Consider the following 8,523-nt stretch of genomic DNA (forward strand, 5'->3'; position numbering starts at 1 on the left):
TTGTGTTAACAAAACATTCGAATAAGTTTCATTTTTCAAAGAATCTAAAGACCCCATTGAAAGTTTTGATACCATTTATGTTACTAAGGATAATAAAACTGGTTGGGCATGCCCACCTCTGCTGTCGTAACATATGCTTAAATATATTTTAATTCATGCAGTTTTATATTTATTAGAGCCAATTCTCCATTATTTACTGATTTTTAAGTACTGATTTCAAGTTTAAAAAAAGAAAATAACTTGTTTGCTATCAGCTAATTTCAAAACCAAAGCATTTAGGGCTTCAGTCACATTCACTATCATTTGAGCTATCGACAGATAAGATTTAAAATTAACCCACTTGAAACAATGAATGAATTTGCACGTGCAGAAGTAATAAAAATTGTCGGCAAGTTAAAATATTTTGCATTTCAACTTGCTGACATTTCTGTAGGCATTATTCATCCATCCATAGATTTTATAAACCATCCTTGGTGTATGATTATTTCCTGTTCATTTCAGCGTTATGTGATAGATAGTTTAAGAATTAACCTGTTAAATATTTACACAAATGTTTACACACATACATTTACTGTTTTATTTATGTAGATTAAATGAATATCTATGCATTTAAGATTTAATTTTTATCAGTGTCTAGTTTAAAAAAATCTAATTCATAAAATCACTTGATATTTTATAGCTGTTTGTAAAAAAAAAAAAAACTTAATGAATTTTGTTTAACTTAATGTTTCATTAAGTTTTTTTTTTTTTTTTTTTTTTTTTTTTTTTTTTTTTTTTTTTTTTTTATTGAATTAAGTCACATTTGTACTTGTGGAATTAATTTATGTCAATGTAAAACTTCAAACCAAACTTTTTTTTTTCTAAATATTAAAACTTGCTACAAATTTCAGAATTCCCACAAAGAATGAAATCTTCATTTAAAAAATATACTTGTTCACTATATTACATTGTATCAAGCAAGTTTGGAGCCAAGGTGAAAAGTCCTGTGGTGATGGAGTGAGACTACGCCAACACTGAGGGATAAAGCACCGAGGTTCCAACTAGTCATCAAGACTGATGGATTGCATGATGATGATGATATTGTATCAGATTTTCTACTGGACACACATCTTAATTATCCCCATGGATATAAAAATAACTTTGAATAGTTGTAAATCAACTGGTTTCATCATTAAGATGAATCTTAAATTAAAATTTTTACTGCATTCATTTTTCTCATTCTGAATCCTTTTCATCAAAGCATGTTAATGATAGAAACTAGCTTTATTTTTTATTTTTATTTTTTGCATAAATCATACATCTATTGTCATAAGACGTGTATATATTTTAAAACTATCATTGCCTAAATGTGATTGTACAGTTAACTTTGCGCAAACATTCCATGCAAATTTTTGTCTCATTTCTTTGTACTGTTTGTCTTGAAAAAGAAAAAGTTGTGTCTAAAGATTGTTTAGCACTGCACCCTCCCCAAACCAAAAAAATCTGTAAACTTTGTTTTTTTTTATGCTTATTTGTATTAAACCTTTTTCTCTAATTTTATTTGCTTTACCAATGTTCAATTTGTAAATCCTTTATAAAATAAAAGAAAAAGCTCAATTTGCTGAAATTGGTCACGTTAAATAATCTCTACAACAATATTGCAGATAGGATGCACCAACATAATCTATATCTGAAACTGCGCTGTTTTTGATGGTTAAAGCTTTCAAAATCTACCATAAAATCATGTTCAAGATCAATTCAAATATTTTTTTATGCAACTACATTGCATTAACTTAGCATAAACATTTTTTTTTTTTTTTTCACAATACATTTCTGAAAATTATCAAATCGTCACAAATAAAATTATTGTATTGTCTTCAGTTAAAGTACAATAAACAAAATTATACTTTGTTGTAGATCATTAATATTATCTATTGGTGCTTTGTGTAAAATATTTGCAACTTGCTAATGTAAAATTCATCTGAAATTTAGAAATTAAGGATTGCTGTACATGAAGTACTAGTCAAAAGAATTGAATGAAAAATATTTTAATTTTGAGCTTCAACCAAAAATTCCTTTTTATTTGTTTATATCAGCTTTATATTTTCAAAATGACTGAATTTGAATTCTCCACCTGACTATTCTTTTTTCAAATATAAGTTTTTAAAATGATTGACCACTAATTTTAATAAATTTTTTTTAAGGTTTCTTAAAAATATTGTTCAATGTTTTTATTTTTTTTAATTTTAAAAAAAATTTTAAATTTGACTGCTTTTGTCATCATGCACTTTTATGCAAAAACTTGAATTCATCAGAACAAAATGGAAAAAACTAGATTGTGGATTATGAAAAAAAAAATGCTTGTTTTAGTTTTGAATTGTAAAATCCACTGAAATTTTGTTCAAGTGCTTTTTTTTTTGAAAGCTGAAGCTTTTAAAAGGTATTGATATGTAAGTTTTTGAATTGCTCATTTTTGCAAACTGAACTTTTAAACGGTTTTTAATGTAACAATATCTGGCAGCAGTGAGCTTATATTTGTCAAAGAATACTGTCTGCATTTCAAGTTATTTTAATCTCTGCTACATCCAAAAGTATTAGATAAGTTTAGTCAGCAGTAAATATTAAATATGCTATAGACTTGTGCTCTCTCTAGTATGTGTGTATGTGTGTATATATATATATATATACACACATATATATATATATACACACACACATACACTATAGACTTGTTCAGATGCAAGGAGGTATATATATATATATATATATATATATATATAATTTGTTTAACTTTTTTTTTTTTTTTTTTTTTTCAAATTTATTTGAAATTTAATATTAAAGTTTTTTTAATCAATGCATCACAATATAAGCTAAATATAATTTAGTAATTTTTAAAGTATTAAAATCTCTGATAAAAAGAACTGTCCATGGTGAGTGAAGATATTGACAAATATTCTAATTGACTGAAACTGAAGGTCACACTGCCTCATGTTTTATCCACTATCTTGAATCTGAACTAGACACATGCGCAGCTTGATCCATCTTTATATACCTAAAAATCACAACTTTGACACAAATTAAAGGATACTACTACATGGGTTGAACTACTCTAGTTTTTAGGCTCAAACTTCTCCTTTTCATCTAGAAAAAAAACTAAAAATTAAAGTGTGGATCGTTCCTAAAACGTCTTTTATTGTGGTATACCGTAACTTACTATCAGAATTTACATTTTTAAACCCAAATAAGGCTGTCATCCTCTCTCCTTGTAAGGCAAAGGTGTGTAGAGCTGAGTTTCTCCATGCTTACCATCTGGTCAAAGATAGTTTAGTTGAAAGACAATTTTACAAGAAACCTCAACCAACGATTGTGATAACTAGTAATACACTGAGAAATTTTTGTCCAAACTTCTCGACTTAACGTTTAAGGAATTACAGCAAATACCAAAGCTGCAAATAAGGTGGACTCTACATGCTAGAAAATGATGAGCACCTATTAGTATCCTGTATATCTACAAAGCCACCATTCATACCTGGAGTATTGTTGCCACATCTTGGCTGGTGCATCTTTTTCTCACTGACTGTATTGACACAAATTCTTTCTGCTTAACTCCGTACAGTGTTCCTGTAGGCATGGTCCCAACTGAACACTTGTGTCCAAGAGACAAAATAGCTTGTGCAAATAATTTGTACAACGTGAATATTGTCCACATGATGAATTTGACTGCAACTCCGAGATTTCTAAATCTTTTTCTGAAAGTTAAATCTTATATATATATATATATATAGTTGGTTACCTAGATATGAAACCCATGTGATAATTATAGTGCTCAATGGAGGACAGAGCTAGTATATGGTCTGTTTATTATACACATATCATTGTATAATAAACAGACCATATATATTATTAACCCCCCCCCTCAATGAATTGATTTAGCAGCATAATGGAAGCTACGCTCTAAGTGTTTGGCTCTTGTCCAGAATTCCCCCTATATTTAAAAGTAAAATCATATTCTGAAAATTATGTAAATCAATTTACCTGAATTTTTATAAAGAAAATCAAGTGATTGGTGGGAATTTGTAGGCATTACAACCTGAATATTGCAAGTTATTTAAAAAAATTTCAAAATGATGAACAAGACAGTCACTCTTGGGTTACTCATAAAATTTTATTTTTTAAAAATAAAATCACTTGATCACTTAAATGTCATTTTGTCATGACATAAAAGACTGAGTATATATATATATATATATATATATATATATATATATTGTGGGAATTTTGGACAAGAACTGAATGTTAAGTTTTATCTAGGATATTTTTGGATAAAATTTGGCTTTCTAGATCTTACTTTTCAAAAACAAAAACTTTAAATTGAAAGTTCAATTTACAAAAATAAGTTGTGAAAACTTACAGCTAAATACGTTTTTAATTTTGCCATGTTTGTGCCTTTTCACTGATTTAACAGGTGATGTTTTCGCCAAATACAAAAAAATGCCGATTAGCAAATGTTTTTTTGTAATTGAAGATGAATAAAATCTATGTAAATAATGAATTATATGCTCAACCTCACAAATTCTTGTTTGTTTGGATTAGTTCTTATTTTCTATGTTGGTATTTAAATGTAAACTATTTTCCCATAGTTGGCAGAATGCACTTGAATGTGTAATTTCAAACGGAACCCTTATATAATCTATGGGGGTAGATTGTTCTTATTCCAAACCGCTTTGAAACCAGGTAGGTGATGCCCTTTCCTCTCCTACAGGAAAGATGTGAGCCTGTCTTTGCTCTCATTTTCATGGCAAGTGCTTGTCTGAGCTCCAATCTAGGGTCCTCACCCCCTTGCCAAAACTTTCGCAAAATAAAATGGACTAGCTACAACCACTCTTTAATTGCCTAAATCTAAATGCAGATTCCAAAAACAATTCTTTTTTTCCTAGAATTGCCCACGTGTGGAACACTGTTTCACTGTTTGCTTTCTCGCTGATTATAATATAGTCTTCAAGTCCAATGTAACAAGTTGTTGAGCCATCCCCTTAATCCAAATTCTACACCATTAATGATTACTAAACTACCACCTTACATTCATTAACCCTTATCCTTGAGTGGGCTTCAAGCCTTTTATAAGTGGTGACTCCCTTGTGTGCAAAAATGATGAGGCAGAAGTCTTATATCATTTTTTAGTTTCTAATGATGCAATGGACTCTATTTTTAATCAGTCAAAAGTGACTTTTGAAGATTTACTGTTCAGTACAAGTGATATGAGTATTAAAAATTACTTGACTTCTACTCTTTCATGGCTGACAAAACAAGAACAATCTACCTTTTGTCGATTAAAAGGTTGAGATTGAAATTCTGTACAAGTTTTCAAGTTCAACAAGGACTGATCTAAAGATCGGAAGTTACATCATAATGATGAAAATCTTGCTAAGATGTAAACAATAGTCAGAATAAATCAATCCTTGTATAAAACTTTTTTTTTTTTTTTTTTAGAATGGAGTAAATGTAATTACAAAAAAACTTGAAATAGAAAAATGCTTTAAAAAATGATAATAACGCCCAAATACATGGGTTTGGTGACTTCTAATGTCGACCATAAAACTTGGCTTCGTTTCTCAGGTTGCACAGATGCAACTGGACGCTGTACTTGGAGCTTCTCAAAAGCTCATTCCTTCACAGATAATCATGTTCCAAACTTGCCTCCCAGACCATGAATACCAGCAAGCTTCACTTCTAGACCTATTCCTTATTCTAACCCCAAACGTGTGGCTCCCTCGTCAAATCGCCGACTCCCAACGTTGTGTACCGTGGGTTTTTCGTTCAACTATTCCTCTCATGGCCGGATCGTCCTTTTCCCGTTGGCAACTGTCGATGAGAACATACACGGTTCACAAAATAGAAATATGAACAAAGAAAGGAAAACACAAATGCCAATGTTCACATATAAATTGACTGGACGTGTGTGTGTGTGTGTCTTCTCCCCGTTCTATTGATGTTACATTCGTCTATCTCTGTTTCACAGTCAACTCTATAACTGTTCAACTGTAGTTGTGCTAGACGACAGATGGGAGTTGATAACATCTAGATCTCAACTGTCACTATCCAACTTCCATCCGCCCTCGAGTGCATCTAGATCTCAACTGTCTCCTGTCTTCGTTTCTCAGGTTACCCACCCCACCCTGGCTACCGGAAGCTGCCCTTCTCTGTTTTATCAGTAGGTTTTTATTGTTATTCTAAGCTATTTCCTATCTATTGTTGATTGTAGGATATTTCCGGTTTATTTGTTTATTCCCCCCTTCTCAGCACTTAGTGACTCAAATCCACCCCAGGACCACTTAGCCAATGATTGTGTAACTAATGCTCACAGCCCAATTGGAAATATAGACCTCCTAGTATTAGTAGACATAACACTTAAATCGCAAACAAAGGTGAGGAGCCATTGCTCAAAGAACAAGGTACTACAAAAGGGGCTGACTGGGAAGATGTCAGATGCTCAATATCTTTTTTCTTCCTCCTGAACAGTGAGACAATTGAATGGTGCAAAGCAGGCATTCCCAAACAGAAGTATTATAGCAAGCTCCACTCACCCCCATGGTTAACTACAGATTGTGCGGATGCTATGGCACAAAGCATGCATTCCGCCAGTTCGTACGTCATAAATACAAATAGGTAAAAGTTCATAGATGCTAGAAATCATTGTAAGAGTGAAATAACCAGGGAATGTGTAGAATTGGATAAAAAAAGGAACTTGATTTCTCTAATATTTATAGTGTAGTGATTATGTAATTCCTTCACTATCCAACAACCAGAAGGTTGCATGCACAGCAACCGAGAAAGCGGAAGTGCTTGTTCGGCGATTCATCTCCAACTCCACCTTAGAATCAACAAACAACTCCCTCCCAAATTTCCCTATGCATACTGAAGCCACACTTGATCTGAAAGTCACCCTTTCTCATGTCCACAATATCATAAAAAAATTTAGATATCTCCAAGTGGGCCTGATCTTTTCTCTGCTATACTAATTAAGAAATGATCATTTGAGCTAACCCCTTACTTTCCAAACTTTACAACAAATGTTTTGTTGAATCTTGCTTCCCTAATAGCTGGAAAATGGCCTTTGCAGTACCAGTGTACAAGAATTCTTGTGAAAGGACTAACCCTATCAATTATCGCCATATCAGTCTTCCCCCCCCCCTTTTCACTAAAATCTTTGAGATGCTGATCAATCAAGCAATAGTCCACCACCTCACAAAAGCAAAACTTTCTGCCTAAATCCATACTGTTTGTCAATGACGTTCTACTGCAGATATTTTAACGGTCAGTTCTGAATGCATTCGATAAAGTGGGTGAAGCCAGGGCTGTAGCCTTTGGTATATTCAAGGCCTTTGACAAAGTCTGGCACGAAGAGCTACTAATGAAAATGAAATCGTACGGTATAATTGGATGAAAACTAAATATTAGATCTTTCTTCCCTTCTTGGACAGTAGTGTGACAGTGTTTTTGGATGTAGCAATAACGACACTGATGATGGAAAGAAAGAGCATTGTTAAGAAAGGCTGTTATATTTATTTAAAACAATTATTCATTGATATGATGCATTGATAAAGAGGAAATCCGTTTTCTTCCATGATAATTAGGATGACACCCAACAGCCATTAAAAACAGGCTGGCTGGAAAAGTTGGTATCTTGGATTATAAAAATGGTGCCTTTTGACAACTCATCTCTATGCTACCCTGGTTTTAAAAAAAAAAAAAAAAAAAAGCTAACCTTAATTCCTTGGGGGTCAGAAAAATAGGTCAGATGTTATGAGTTTCTTTGGATAGAATAAAAAAAATGAGCTACTATTATTTTCTCTACCGCTCTCCCTCGACTCAGGACTGCACCATAATAAACAAAGTCTACCATTCACTGGACAAAGTGGGAGAGGGCAGAGCGGTAGCTCTAGATATATCTAAGGCTTTTGACAAGGTATGGCATGAGGGTCTCCTCAGGAAAATTAGATCATACGGTATCACTGGTAGAATACTTAACATAATTAAATCCTTCTTAGATAAGAGAAAAATCCAGGTTGTCCTCTACGGTCGTACATCTAAACAATATGATATAAATGCGGGGGTGCCCCAGGGTTCTATCCTTGGACCTCTATTGTTCCTGATATTCATAAATGACCTCCCGACAAAATTGCCTCTGAGATGGGTATATATGCTGATGACACTACACTCTATGGCAGGCACGACAGGAAGACGAATGAACACATTTCTAAAGAAATGGTAGAAACACTAAAGGAAGACCTCCAATCTGTGGTGGAATGGGGACAAAAGTGGTTGGTCGCGTTCAATGCTGCCAAGACTAAACTAGTTTCATTCAATAATTACAAGAAACCCTCTCTGCCACCTATAGCAATGGCCAACGACTCTTTATCTGAGAGTACATCTTTCAAACTCCTTAGCCTAACGTTCACAGGAAACATGAGTTGGAACAATTACATGGAAAGCATTGCCAGGGCCGCTGCAAGAAAGGTGGGCTCTCTCTACCGTGCTAGAAAA

This window comes from Euprymna scolopes, chromosome 20 (assembly GCF_053919585.1).
Source record: "Euprymna scolopes isolate OS-2025 chromosome 20, ASM5391958v1, whole genome shotgun sequence".
NCBI lineage: Eukaryota > Metazoa > Mollusca > Cephalopoda > Sepiida > Sepiolidae > Euprymna > Euprymna scolopes.